Below are 15,003 nucleotides of genomic sequence, written 5' to 3'. Positions count from 1 at the left end.
GTTTCACCGTCAAGAAACCCAAGCGACCATCATGGAAAGTAACTATTTCCCCATGCTCTGGAAGACGCGAGGAGGCACTTAAAACCAACGCAAGACAACAAGGAAAGATAAGGTCCAAATAAAGCACCATTCAGACAGCGAAGCCCTTCGAAACAAGCAAACTATACTGGGAAAGACCTACTGCGTTACTCTTTGGAAAGCCGAGGAGCTGGAGTTGCGCCTGCGGGGTCTGGTGCCATCCTCAAGGATGTGGAAATGTCTCGCGCTCCCTGCCCGCGAGGCCAGGAGCCAGCCCCTCCGGAAGATGCTGCCCCTGCCACTTCTTCCCCAATCTCCTGGATACTCCGCACATCCACGGCCCTCGTCCTCTGTGCTCCGCAAGTGGCCCTCAGAGAACTTACTGGGCCCGCGGGTAACGGTATCCCCGGCCCCCGCCGCCCGCGGCACAGACGCCGCCCGCCGCGGAGTCGACCTGGGCGCAGCAGAGGGAGGGACTGTATTCTGCGCACAGTCAAAAACAATCCCGAAGCGGGGAACTGACTTTGGCTTTCCGTTGGCTCCCGACGCGGCTTTCCCCACCGCGTGCTCGGACACTGCCCCGAGACGCGCGCGCGAACACACACACACACATACACAGACAAACGCACACATTTCTTTGCCAGGACTACTGTTGCCATTGCAAACCCGGGAAACGCCTCCAAGGGGACCAAGTACCTGCTCTCTGCGAGCTGCTCAGCTGTTCACTTCATCCTCCGTTGACAAGGAAACCAAACCGCACTTCATTTTTTTTTTTTTTTTTCAGAAAAACCTTCCACTGCCATCATTTGAAAATTGATTTACGGGGAGGGAAGGGGGAAGAAGAAGGGATAATATAGATATAGATATCAGGATATCTATCATAAAATTATCTCGGTTTTTAAAAAAAGTCAAATGTGCAAAAGTCATAGTTAATTTAAAGGAAGAAAAAAGTATTTTGCTTAAAAATGATCCCAGTAACCAGCTGCAAGAAAAGTTTCATGTTATCAATGGGTAGCAAAAACAGGAGTGAAAAAACGAATTTGTTGTCACCGGCTTCCAAAAAGGGACCAAAAAAATAGAAAATTAATGTCTTTGCTATGTGGTTTGCACCAATGTATCGCAAGACCACAAACTTGTAAACACTGCTGTAAAATCCCACCTATACAAAAATGTTATCATAAAAAGAATATGCAAAAAAGTGTTAGAAACATGCTTTTTATTTTTACAAAGGAAAAAAGAGGCACCATATTTCACATCGCTTTTTCCGTAAAACCAGTTGCATATGTTGCTGGACTTGGGAGTCGCTCCCAGCCGGCACGGTCGCCGCGGAGTCCCCGACACAGCGCCTTGTCTACAGAACCATAGCATGCTAGAAAAGCTTGTATTCAGGAAAAGGTTCAAAACCATGCTCCTCCAGCTTTCCCAAATATAAACAATAATCAAAGAGGTGGAAAAAAAAAGAAGAAAAAAACAAAAACAAAAAACAAAAAAAAACAAAAAGGACAAAAAAAAAAAAGAATAGGACAAGAATGCCACTGAGAAGGTACTCACCGAGCGGGAGTAAAATGTTGGAATAAAAATGAGATTTAGTATAAAATACAGTATGGCGGTGGAAGAAGGAATGAAGCGCGTTTTTTTCTCTCAGTCTCTGCCTCAGGCACTGACACGTGACTCGGAGCCAGGCTGACTCGCAGGCAGCGGGGAAGGACCGAGGCTGCGAGGGGGGGAGCCCCACAGAGATCAACTCAGGCTGGCGAGGCGGCGGCGGCGGCGGTGGGGAGCCCGGCGCCTGCGAGCGGCAGCACCAGTGGTGGCAGCAGCGGCAGCTCACGGCGTGGCTGCCTGCGCTGTGAGCCCAGACGAGCAGGTGCCCCTCACGCTGAAGCTGAGCACACGCACACGCACACGCACGACAGGCAGGGCGCGGGCGAGAGGGGGAGCGGAGCTGGGCTGGGCCGGAGGCGCGCAGCGGCCGCTGCCGTTGCCACTGCTGCCGCTATTACTGCTGCTGTTGGTGCGGTTTCGGTTGCGGCTGCTGCTGCTGCTGCTGCTACCGTCTCCACCGCCTCCGATTAGGAGCGTGTGCTGGGGGCAGCTCAGGAGGTGTTGACCAAACGCCAGAGTGGAGATGCACAACTTGCTGCTCACCTCAAACTTGTTGATTGGCATTTCCTGATGTATTCAGCTATTTTTCACTTGAAGGTAGTTACCTGGAGAGAGAACCCTTCCGGTTCTCTCCTGAAGTTTTCACTATTAAAGCCTGGTGTGACTCATTCTTTCTTTTTTCCTGATTTCCCATTTCCCATCCCTCCTGAGCAGCCTTTGCCTCTGTCGTTTCCTCCTGGTCAGACCTATGTTTCCCCCTCGCGGTTCTCCCGCAACCTGGCTCAGCGCAATGCTGGGGGCGTTGTCACCCGCAAAGCCACCGTCAATGTTTATTGCCATCTGAACGCACCAGCGTTCTTAACCCGTCTTCAGGGACGGGTGTTTGCAGTTTGAAAGACATAACACCATCTCTCGTTTAGTAAATTCCATTCTGGGTTTCTTTTTGCGGGTTGCAAGGTGGTGGGTGTGGGCGTGGGTGTCCTTAATTTATTCGTTCCTGGGCCAGGCATTGTTTGTTTTGTCTGCGTGTACGTACGTGCTGCAGAGCTTGTCTGGTAGGCTCCTCGGGTTCGTGCTTCATGGCAAAGGCTCCTACCTGACTCTTGCTCAAGTTGTTGGCTTGGGGCTGGAAGTCAAAGGAGAGGTGCCAGGGAAACAAGTGAGTCCATTGTGTGAGTGCTTGCGGCGAGGGAACGAGCGCTCGGCGGTCGAGAGGGGGAGACGTGCACCAGGGGTGAGGCGGCGGCGCAGCTCGCGGGAGCCCAGGGGGCTGAGCCCTGGATTCTGAAGGTGAGGGTGAGAGAGGGATTTCTCCACCCAGCTTCAGACTTAGGATGCCTGTCGCCTGAACAGAGATGCCATCCACCAATCGCTGGATGCGTTGGGATTCTCCTATTGCTGCCTGTTCAAGAATCAGCTTTCTGGGCTCTGGAATACATCTTTTTTCTTCTTCTTCTTCTTCTTCTTCTTCTACTTCTTCTCCTTCCTCCCTCTCCTCCTCCCCCTCCCCCCTTCTCCTTCATTTTTGTGCAATACTCACACCAGAAACAATTCCCTATGCTCCTTTGGATCTGGGTTGTGTGGAATTAATTGGCATCTCTATATTTGAGAATGAGCAATTAACACAGTTCTGCATTTCACAGATTGCTTCTCCTGATATTTATCCCAACGTTTCCAAAGTAGATGTTTTAAGATAAAATGCTGCACCAGAAGTGATGTAACCTAGACAATTCTGAAAATTAAGTCCACATCCTTTACAGAGAGCTTCAAAAGCAAATATGTTTCTCAAACATTCTGGTCAGAATTCATTGGCCAAATAAAGTATTAATCCACAACTTAAATAAAAGGGATTTAAAATAACTGTTAAAATATCATTAAATATTTATTTTGGAGAGTTGCCAACTTATATTTTTGAGTTGAGGATTGCTGATTAGAGATGCTGAGTGAGAAAGATGAATGCATCAAAGTGGATTTGGTAACTTCAAGAACAGTGTTGCATTCTGTTTGTAAATCACAAAATTTTAAGCTGGATAATAGAGCTCAAATATGCTCTTCACAGTAAAAGACATTATACATCATAAAAACAAACAAACAAACAAACAAACCTCTTCAAATGTGATCTCTTTCTTCCATGATTCATGAATTAGTTCTGTCTGTTCTTTGAACTTTAGGTTGCTAAATTTTCCAAATTTTCCCTTTTATTGTCAAAAACCATTCTATTTTAATCATTTAAGAATAAAATGTTATTTTAACACACATTTTTCCATCATATATTGCAGAGTTATTCAAATGTCAGAAACTTCACTTTAAAAATGAGTTTTTTTGAACCTTCAACCAGGCTGGGCAATGACTGGGTTTTAAAGAGTTATTCAAGAAGAATTTTAAAAACAAGCTGTTTAGAATTACACTGCAGTAATGGCTGTCAGCCAATCACAGTGATTGTCGGGCTTTTATTATTCAATAAAATGACTCCCCTTTTATCTTTAATGCAGCTCTTCTGAAGAAAAGCAAAATACATCAATATCCTCCCTGTACTTTTCCCATTTACTACATAATTATAGTACAGTTCTCAAGATATTCCATTTTCAGTGTGCCATTCACATCTGTGGTTGCATTGCCACATTAGAAACAAGACTAAACAAAGTTAGATTAAAGGAACAAGGAACTAGTATTCACTGAGCATAGCCTCTCATTTAATCTTACAATAGTTCTCTAACGTTAATATTATTGTATCTATTTTTCAAAGTAGGAAACTAAAGTCAGAGAGCTTAGATAATTTGCCAAGGATTCCATTGTTAGTAAACAGAAGAGATGGTATTGAATCAAAATTATATCTGGTTTGAAAAATAGCTACATGAAAGATACTAAATACATTCAAGTATTTTTATTGATGCCAAATAATATGTGCATCATCTTCTCAATGTAAATATATCTAAAATTATTTATGGGAATTGATTTTTCTATATTATTCACCCCAAATAAGAGTAGTAATACACATATTTTCACTAACTGGTTGAGTCCATAAAACACAGAAAGAAGGAAATAAAGTTTCAAAACACAGAGGTGAAGGGGTTAAAACTTCCTTTAACAAAAGTGTGTACCAATGATTGTGCTCATGTCTTCCTGGTCATGTCCTCAGGAGTTGACTCTTAAAACTATATAATTTTTAGCAATGTTTCAATTGTAAACTGTTATTTGATAGCCACTCTGAGTTGAGCTATGGAGGCTTTATAAGTTAAAAGTATACTAAATTTAAGATCGAACAAATAAATAATTATGATTGAAGAAAAATCTATTTTGAAATACATGCTTTGTAATCTCAATATTTTTTCCATTAGAAAATATTGAGATACATGAATTATGCAGATAGATCTGTATATTATTTGTATATGAATACATACATAGAAATTATGCATTGCATCAACATAGTTTAAATGCACAATTTTATAACCAATGCCCTCAAATAGTTTATTCTCACTTTCTTGATATTTTACTCACAATGTATTGCTTTTTTTATTCATTTAATTTTTTCTTCATGTTTCCTATTCCTACAAATGTACATACTTCATTTATATTTAGCTTTCATGTTTGTATGATTTCATTTACTTTTTCTAATACCAAAACTCATCAAATAATTTGTACAAATTTGCAAAAAAAGTGATAAGATTTGAAAATACATATTAAAGATATAATATGGAATGGGTGAAATAAGTCAGGAAGCACTGTCAAAATTACTGTGCAATCTGTAGAAGTTAATTTTTAACATTTCTTATTTTAGTTTATTATTATTTAGTTTTTTCATATATTTTTATTAGAATACAAAAAATTCAGATACATAGAATAAAACATACATCAACATTTCTTATGATCTATGCATACTCATATACTTATTTGCATTTGTAAAATTACTAATTATACATGGCTACTTTTAAAGAACTAAATTTAAAACGCATCACTATGTCTACTAATATTACTTTGAATGTGTTTATTTTGTATTAAATATATTGAATCCAGTTCTATGACAAAGTGGCCTCATGCAAAAATAACAGATGTGTACACAAGAAAGCATTGATGAGTTTCCTGATAAATACACTTTAGGCACAAACTAGAAAAGAGCAGCATATGACATGTTCCATGTTCTGTGCCATTTATTATTCATTGATTACTATTCTGACACCATCCATTCTTAAGAGAATATGAAATGTCAGTTTATAAATTCAGTAGCAATGAATTCATCCAAGATATTTCTTTAGATTTTAAGAGTTAAATATGAAAATGTGGTATTACTGGAGCTGACAATAGGCCCCTGTGATAGACTGAATTATGTACACCAATTTACACGTTAATTTTAATCTGCATTTCCATGAGTGTGAACCTGTTGTAAAGAATAGAATATCTCTTGAAGATGTTCTTCTTAGTTAAGGTGTGGCCCAAATGAATGCAGGTTGGGTTTAATCTGAATTACTGTAGTCTTCTGTAAACAGAAGAACAGTCAGACATAGAGAAAGCCAGGGGAGGAGCTGGAAACCGGAAGTCCGTGGAACCGGAAGCGCAGACACCACCACGTGAAAGTAGGCAGAAATGCGAACTGAGGAAACCCCAGGGTCACTGGCAGCTAGCGTCAAAATGTTACAGGCTTTGACGACAAAGTATTACCTTGCTGACTCCTTGATTTCGGATTGCCCAAGCCTGAAAACTGTGAGCCAATAAATTCCCGTTGTTTGAATTAATCCATTGTATGGCATTTGCCACAGCAGCCTGGGTAACCAAGAAAGCCTCTGAGAAGATGTGGAAGATAAAATATTAAGTTAATTTAAAAATACTGTATTGTGTAATAATGAAGTATATAAGGCCGAAGAGACCAAAAAGAAAGGGAATTTTATGCAAAACAAAAAACAAAATGGAAGTGAAAAGCATCATGAAGAAAAATTTGATTAGCACTTACAGTGTTCTAGAGGCTTGATATATATAATGTCTTAAAGTCCTCATGAACAGAAACCAAAGCTCTGAAAGACTCTCCCCAAGGTCTTAAGACTAGTAAAGGGTCCTCATACCTAGTAAATTGGCTAAGTCAGGACAACAGGATAAAGTCGTTATAATGGCACAGTGCTGCCTTACAGCTAAGAAGCTAAGAAAATGAAAATGGGTGGAAAGATGGAGGGTAGAAGAATGCAGACAAGAGGTAGGAATGGTGGGATGAACCAGAAAAAAAAAAAAAAAGGAAGTAAGAACAAAAAGAAGAGAAGCAGGGAGGAAGAGGATTTGCAAGACCAAGAGCACTGGGGGTCTGGAAAATCTCCCTCAAAAAATGTAAGACAAATATAAGACAAGTGCAAAAACTGGACGGCTCTGGGTCTTACAGATGAATCCTAAAAGACATGACAAAATTATGTTACAAAGTATATTTCAGGCTTTACCATATGTTTCAGGAGTGAGACTAAATGTTGCCTGAAAACTCCAGAAAACAATCTTGCCAAGGTTAACAAACTTGACACCAGAGGAAGGAGCATTTTTTAAAAAGACCAAGCGAAAAACCAGAAACAGCTATCTTCATTTGCATGTAAACCATCAAGAGATTTACAGAGGATAAGGTTTCACTGGAAACTTAGTTTTAAGGAGAAGAATCTTGAAGATGTACAAGAGAAAACTGACATTTACTGTCCATCCACAGGCTCTCAGAATCAGAGGTATGAAATTGTTTCTTTATATACAGAGATGTAAACTAGTGTTCTCCTGTTGTTTTGGTTTATATTTTTATTTGTTTTAATTAAGGAAATCGGGTTTAGAGACTCTGGATTTGAAGTATTGATATTAATTTAATTACTCTGGAATTTTTTTTCTACAATGTAAGGGTTACTCATTTTTTTTGAGTAAATATGATAGCATTCAAGAGATGAATACATTATAACAGCTGTACTCTTGTCAATAAGAGGCACTCCTAATTTCCATGAAATTTAGTAAATTATCTTTATTAATCTAAAGCTTATGTTTGAAGACAATTTTTTTTTTCAGGATTGAAATTAAGAGTTTCAAAAGCCAGAAAAGTATAATAGATAATTTTATGACATCAGATCATATGGCAATCTAGTCAAGCCTCTTACTATAGAGTTTAACATTTGCCAAGTTGAAAATATGCACACTAATACACTGATTCCTTGACTTTTACATTTATTTAATTAATATTTTTTCATGCAAATCTTTTGTATTAACAAATGTGTGAATAAACATTTGCTACAAATTGATTATAGGAAATAGTCAAATATGTCTGTGATATGTATAGAAATGCATTTCTCATTCCTCTTTTAGTCTCATCGAAATTATAAATATGATGCTTTATATAACTTTTCTGTTTTATATTTTTAATTTTCTCTGATAATCTCTATTCTCTTCTTTCTGTCTCTGAGAACTCAGATCTCTTATATTTTCCATACATATTCATAGTGCGTGTGCGTGTGTGTGTGTGCATGCACGCATGTGTGGCTGGAATTGGGCATCATAATACATTAATCCCTTGACTTTTATTTTTATGTAAATAGTCATACAAATCTTTTGTACTAGCAAATGTATGACTGGAATTTGATAAAGATAATTATAGAGAATAGTCATTTGTCTTTGTGGTATGTATATGTCTGTTGTCTCCCAATTCAGTAGAGAGAGGGGTCAAACTTGTTAAAATCTGAGAAAATCACAGCCCTTAGCAGTTTGGTTTCAGGAGAGTGAATTATTTGTTGTTTTATTCAGGTAAAGCTCCAGAGAAAACAGGAGCAGAAATCAAACACAGGCTTTCAGAATAAAAGTTAATATACCACTAGCAGGCCACTGGGCAAAATATGAATATTTCAAACTACAAACTTATAAATACACAAGCATTTCAGTTAAGCTTCACATCTCAGAAAGCATCACACCATTCAATACAAGTACGCTTACCTTTGCAAGGGGGACAGTTTCAGATGCATTTACCTTACAAATTACATAAAAGCAAATGTAGGACTTTATTGTCATAACTCTAAAATGATTTCATTACACTTTGATATACATTATTAACTATTGTATACTTTCAAGAAAAATTGGTACCTAAGTATATATATTTATATTGTTTTATCTAAATAGGGTGTTTTATTAGTAGTCCCAAAATTGACTTCAAGGCCCAGGAAATAAATTTGCTACTTGTTCTTTCTCACTAATAAATGTAATCTGTAATTTTTTTTGTCATTTACAATAGAACAGAATGTATAACATATTTTAAGGCTTATAAGAAGAAACCAACAGACATTTTGTAAACATTTACTGGAGGCAAAAATATTAACAACAATTGACAAAATATAATAATAAGCTGAATGAAAGTTTACAAAGAGAAAACAAGGGCAGAAAATTAAATTTTAAATTGTTCAAGCATATAGTATTTTAAGAGGGATAATTTATTGATACAATTTTATCAGACCAGAATATGTCTCCTAATTTTCTGCAAGCAACCTACAGGAAATAGATGATTCCTCTGTTGCTTGATGAAAATGTTCTTGGAATGGACTGTATTACTGAGAAGGGAGAACTTATTTTACTCAGGAAAAGGACCTTTTTAGAACTTGAAATGTAATATATCCTAATATTATGCTGTCTTAAATGTTACTTATAATGTATTTTTTTTCATCAACAACAAAAAAATCTGGTGGATAGGGTAATGAATTGCCAATTATAGCAGTCAAGTAGGTAAATACTTTAGATTTATAGATAATAATTATGAAACCATTCACTTTTAGTTAATAATTAAGTTTTATGCTGGGTTAGAGAAATGCTACTTTGGGTACCTTAAAATATGTTAATATTTGAAAATTAACTATCAATATGTAGAATTATGTTATAATTCATTTAGACAGGACACGTAAGGGTTAAAAAACTGATTAAATCATCTCATCTCTGAAACTTGTTAACATGGCTCAGAAATGTCCTTATAGGAACCTTGCATTTCAATTCATTTCTCCAGGAGACACTGTCAATAAGGTTCATAAAAGACACTCAAAATTCAGAACTGAATTTCTTTATTTAAATCTCAAATTTAACTACTGTGAAATCAGTGCATATCATATATAAAGCTTGCCAATATTTTAAATTTGGACTAAAATATGAACTGAATCTTTGTGTATTGTTCCTCTTTTATTCTTTTTAAATATATACATATTTTTTTTCCCAAAAATATGACTTTAAGATTTTTTCAGAAAATAAAACAAAATGTCTTTAGAGGTTGTAGAGAAACCAGTGTACCAGGCACCTGGAATGAATTAGTTTCCTTAACAAAGAATTAAATTTATGTTTGAAACTGTTCTCTTTAATTGATAAAGGGAACATACAAGTTCACTAGAAAGGATCAATTTATTATCCTGATGCTGAGATCTCAAAGGAGTTTTTCTTAGATCCTTACAATGACCTCTTTTGCAATATACAGAATTTTCAACTAAATATTGTTATATTGTCTTTCTATAAATATTGAGGCCATAATATAAAATCTCAACTCAGCATTTCTGCCAGAATCTGTTTCTTTCTTATCCTCTAACTATGCAGGGTTAGGGTTTTGAGAACCTGGAGTAATGGGCAGTTGGTTGTCCCCTACACATTCTTAAACATCAGATTTTCAAGCAAGCTTTTCCCAAGTACTGGATCACAGTTAATTCATGGTTGAATTCTTTGACAAGTGCCAAAACTGCTGATAGAGGGTGATGCTGAATGGACATCCATATGCTTTAGGCACCAAGCATTCAGGCAAGAGAAATGACATTTTCTGTGAAAATTCAGGGCCTGGTTTGTATGTTTCACGCAGTTGGAGAGCCAGTCCACTTCCTCAGAGTGCTGTGATGCAGGGTGGGTGCTAATAGACAAAGACAACTTTTTTGCTTTGATAAAAGCACTGAGTGATTTGGCTGTGCATTCTATGGAGACCCAGAGCCTTGCCAAGAGAAATGAAAGAGAGAGATAAGAGAGCAACAAGGGCCTCAACAATTTTAAGGACAGTTATTTCAATAAGCAGCCCAAATAAAATATGGATCTGACTTTGAATAAAACTGCATTCTTAAGACTCTACCAGAATGTCAAGCTTCAAAACATTTTCAGAAGTATCCAAATCGATTTGTCTTTTGGATGAGATTACTTATCACTATCCTTTTTTTTTAAATTTTTAAAAATTTTTTTTATTTTGAAATAAATTCAAAGTTATAGGAACAGTTGCAAAAACAATACTAACCCCATGCACAGAATTCCATCATACCCTGACCCCCCTCCCCCGATAGTCCAATCCACCAACTTTAACATGCTGTCACATCGCTATTTCTTTCCCTCCCTATCTATCATCTATCATCTGTTGCTCTGTCTTCTGAACATATGAGAGCTAGCTGCACACATCCTTGAACATACACTATAATTCACGTATACACTTCCCATGAACAAGAGCATTCTTTTATGCAATCCCATTAAGCGCAGCTAAGAATTACAAGAGATTCAACAATGATATGAAGCTTACATTATATATTTCCTTTTCCTTATGTCTCAACTGTGTCCCTTTGAGCCACCTGTACTCTATCCTCCAATCCCATCCAATTTCATCCTTGGCATTCAATTGTCATCTAGTTATACTATCTTTTTTTTTTTTTTTTTTTCAATTGTGGAGACATATATACAGCCTAAATCTTCCCATTCCACTCCCTCCCTAGCCTTCCATTAGTGGGATTAATCACATTTAAAATGTTGTAATGCTCTTTCCCATCATCCATTACTAGAAATCTCCCTTCACCTCAAACAGCAACCCTACACTCATTTCTTAACTCCCCATTGCCCCTTCCCACATTTCTCTTAACCCAAACTCTACTTTTTATCTTTATGGTTATATTCTCTGATAATTTCTTTGTGTTTACTGTGCGCTTAAAATTAACCTCTTAAATCCATATCAGTCTTGTTTTTCTTTGATACCACCTTCACTTCAATAGGACACATAAACTATGTTCCTATACTCCTCCATTCCCCCACCTTTATATAGTTGTCTAAAATGACATATTTTACATTGAGTTCAAAATCACTGATTTGTCATTAGAGTTTGTGTATTTTATATCATGTAGGAAGTAAACAGTGGAGTTACAATTCAAAAATTATTGACTTCTATTTGTATTCCATTGTAGTCAGAGAATGTTCTTTGAATATATTCATTTTTTTTTTTTTAATTTATTGAGGCTTGTTTTATGTCCCAGCATGTGGTCGATTCTGGAGAAAGATCCATGATCACTAGAGAAAAATGTGTGTCCTGGTAATTTGGGATGTAATGTTCTATATACGTCTCTTAAATTTTTGTATGTCTCTCTCCTATCTTTGTTTCTCTGTCAGTAGGGTTCCCTTTAGTATCTGAAGTAGGGCAGGTCTTTTATTAGCAAAATCTCTCAGCCTTTTTCTGACTGTGAAAAACTTAAGCTCTCCCTCAAATTTGAAGGAGAGTTTTGCTGGATAAAGTATTCTTGGTTGGATATTTTTCTCTCTGAGAATTTTAAATATGTCATGCCACTGCCTTCTCGCCTCCATGGTGGCCACTGAGTAGTCACTACTTAGTCTTATGTTGGTTCCTTTGTATGTGGTGAATTGCTTTTCTCTTGCTTCTTTCAGAACTTGCTCCTTCTCTTCAGTATTTGACAGTCTGAGCAGAATATGTCTTGGAGTGGGTTTATTCGGATTTATTCTATTTGGAGTTAGCTGGGCATTTATGCTTTGTGTATTTATATTGTGTAGAAGGTTTGGGAAGTTTTCCCCAACAATTTCTTTGAATGCTCTTTCTAGACCTTTACCCTTATCTTCCCCTTCTGGGACACCAATGAGTCTTAAGTTTGGACATTTTATTTTATCTGTTGAATCCCTGAGATCCATTTCGATTTTTTCGATTTTTTTCTCCGTTCTTTCTTTTGTTCTTTCATTTTCTGTTCTGTGGGCTTTTAGGACACTGAGATGTTGTTCAGCTTCCTCTAGTCTTGTATTGTGAATATCCAGTGTCTTTTTAATTTGGCCAACAGTTTCTTTTATTTCCATAAGATCTATTTTTTTATTTACTCTTGCAATGTCTCCTTTATGCTCTTCTAGGGTCTTCTTTATGTCTCTTATATCCTGGCCCATGGTCTTCTTGATATCATTTAAATCCTTTGCCATGTTTTCGTTCCTCGATTGTAGTTCTTTGATTAATTGTGCGAGGTACTTTGTCTCTTCCGATATCTTGATTTGTGTGTTTGGAATTGGATTCTCCATATCGTCTGGTTTCATCATACGCATTAAGATTTTCTGTTGTTTTTGGCCTCTTGGCATTTGCTTTGCTTGATAGGGTTCTTTCAAGTTGTAAAAAAAAATTTCTATCTAATTTTTCAGAAACACAGTTTGGTGGCATACACTTTCTCTAACTACCCAGCAGATGGCATCTGTGAGTCACCTATACCCCTCAAGTCAGTTCTCCACCTTGTTCCCCTGGTGTGTGGGGAAATGATTCTTGTGGGGTTCAGTTGGAGAACTCAGTTTGGGTGTGTTACTGGAGCCATCCGCCCTGAATTTGGGGTGTGTGTACAGGTGGCCAGGGAGGAAGGACAGTTTTAATATTCAAATCCCCCAGGTTCCCGGAGATTCAAGGCCGCTGCAAGAGTCTAAGCCTTCATTTCATTTCAGCCCCAGACCCTCTCTCTCGCTGTCCCACAAACCACTGGACTTGGTGTAGTGTTCCTGGGTTCTCCGAGCAGGTCCCCCCACCCAGCCGCGATCCTCCAGGACCTCTGCTGAGGGAATGCCTTGGTATATCACCAGTGTGCGCCGTCCCTCAAGGGAAGCCCCGGGCCGCCAGTCTGTGCTGGGGCACTTCCAGCCTGATGCAAAGATGGCCAAACAGGGTGTCTCCACACCCCCCTCCTCACACAGTTCCTCCTTCCCAGCTCCCGGACAGCTGGTGGGGCTCTGGGCTGTAGGCACGGCCCCAGGCAGGAGTTTATCCAGCCCCCCGGGAAGCCAGCTGCTAGCCGCGGGGTTTCTTTCTGCTTCCGGCTTTCCCCTCCATTCCCCCAGCCCCAAGGGTACCTGCAGTGGGCTATCTTCCGGACCAGGCACCGAGAGGCCGGCCCAGCCCCCTCTTGCTGTGTTTTACTGTGTGGTTCCCAGTATCACAGGTGCAGCTGCTCCTGGGTTTTTCCCCTTTTTTTTTTCTCTTTTAAAAGAGCCTATCGGTCTTCAAACGCCAAACCCTGGCTTTCCCAGACCGCTGCGCGGCTGCGGGTCTTCCAGCCAGCTTACTCACTCCTCAGAATGCAGAATCCCGGTTTCACCAAGTATACGGCCTCTGTGGAACTAGAAGACCTCGTCCAGCTGGCACATCACTGCAATCGGTATTCTGGGTCATCCTCTGGCTTTTATGTAGTGTTTTTCACAGAGGTGTATTTTTGCCCCGTCTCACCTAGCCACCATCTTAGTTTCTCTAGTTATCCTTTTAATAATGAAAGAAGCCTGCCCCAAATAACAATTGAACAATAGTGTGAAACTGTTATTTCTGGAAAAAATTTCCAAAGACTGAATGTGTTTATAGTGCCTCTTAATTTGTGCCAGTTCTGAAATGCCAAGGAATAAAAATTTTCAGAATCCATGGCCACTGTCATTTATTTACTTATTCATTTATTTCTTTGCTCACTCATGTGCTTTTTTCACTCATGGAACTGAACTTAATTTCAGACATACAATGTTCCCAACACTGTGCTCCATGCTGGGAGGACTAAGATAGAAAAATGGGGTGGCTATAACCCATGCATGCCTCTGGATGAACTGTCTCTAGTCGCAGCAGAGTAACCCTGTACAAGTCCTGCCTGTGCCCTTTTGTTCCCATTTGGCATATCAGGAAGCTGCTTCAACCACTCAGCCCAAGTCCTTTATGCCTCCACTGCCCTCTTCCCTCTCAGCACATTACCTTATCTCCTACATTACAGCTACAGTCAAGATAGACCCTATAGGAGAATTTGGAATTGTAAAAGGGAGGAGGAAGTATGCTGTGAAAAATCCAAGGGAAAGTCTACTGAATAATTGGAAATACTTCTCTGGAGCTCAGGAGAATGATCTAGATGAGAGTTAATAATATGAATACTGTCAGTTAATACAACAACTGTATGGCATAGACACTATTATCATCCTCATTTTATAGATGAGGAAACTGATGTATGAGGAAGTGATGTGATTTGCCCATGTTGGCATACCATTCTGCAGTGCCAGAATTCACACTCAGGCAGTTCAAACTCTAAAGAGGTTCCCAAGGAACACCAACATTTAAGGAGACTGCAAAGGAGCAGTCAAAATGCAATGGCAACTAGGAGAGTTTCAGGAGGCAGGAGTGGTCCAGAG

The 15,003-nt window shown here is 38.8% G+C and overlaps 1 protein-coding gene across 5 annotated transcripts in view; it reads right to left on the bottom strand.

The window, feature by feature from the left end:
* RALYL (RALY RNA binding protein like) overlaps positions 1–1,868 on the bottom strand; it is a 727,077-nt gene extending 725,209 nt beyond the window's left edge. The window contains exon 1 of one of the 5 annotated variants that reach the window (XM_037802772.1): positions 1,570–1,868. The gene's annotated coding sequence lies outside the window, so the exon portion shown is untranslated. Of the gene's footprint in view, positions 1–181; positions 560–1,569 lie in introns of those variants that run through there. The other 4 variants (XM_037802774.1, XM_037802768.1, XM_037802767.1 and 1 more) reach the window with 4 other exon arrangements.
* Positions 1,869–15,003: the final 13,135 nt, after the last annotated feature.

This window comes from Choloepus didactylus, chromosome 14 (genome assembly GCF_015220235.1).
Source record: "Choloepus didactylus isolate mChoDid1 chromosome 14, mChoDid1.pri, whole genome shotgun sequence".
Lineage (NCBI taxonomy): Eukaryota > Metazoa > Chordata > Mammalia > Pilosa > Megalonychidae > Choloepus > Choloepus didactylus.
This window is presented reverse-complemented; position numbering and strand designations above follow the sequence as displayed.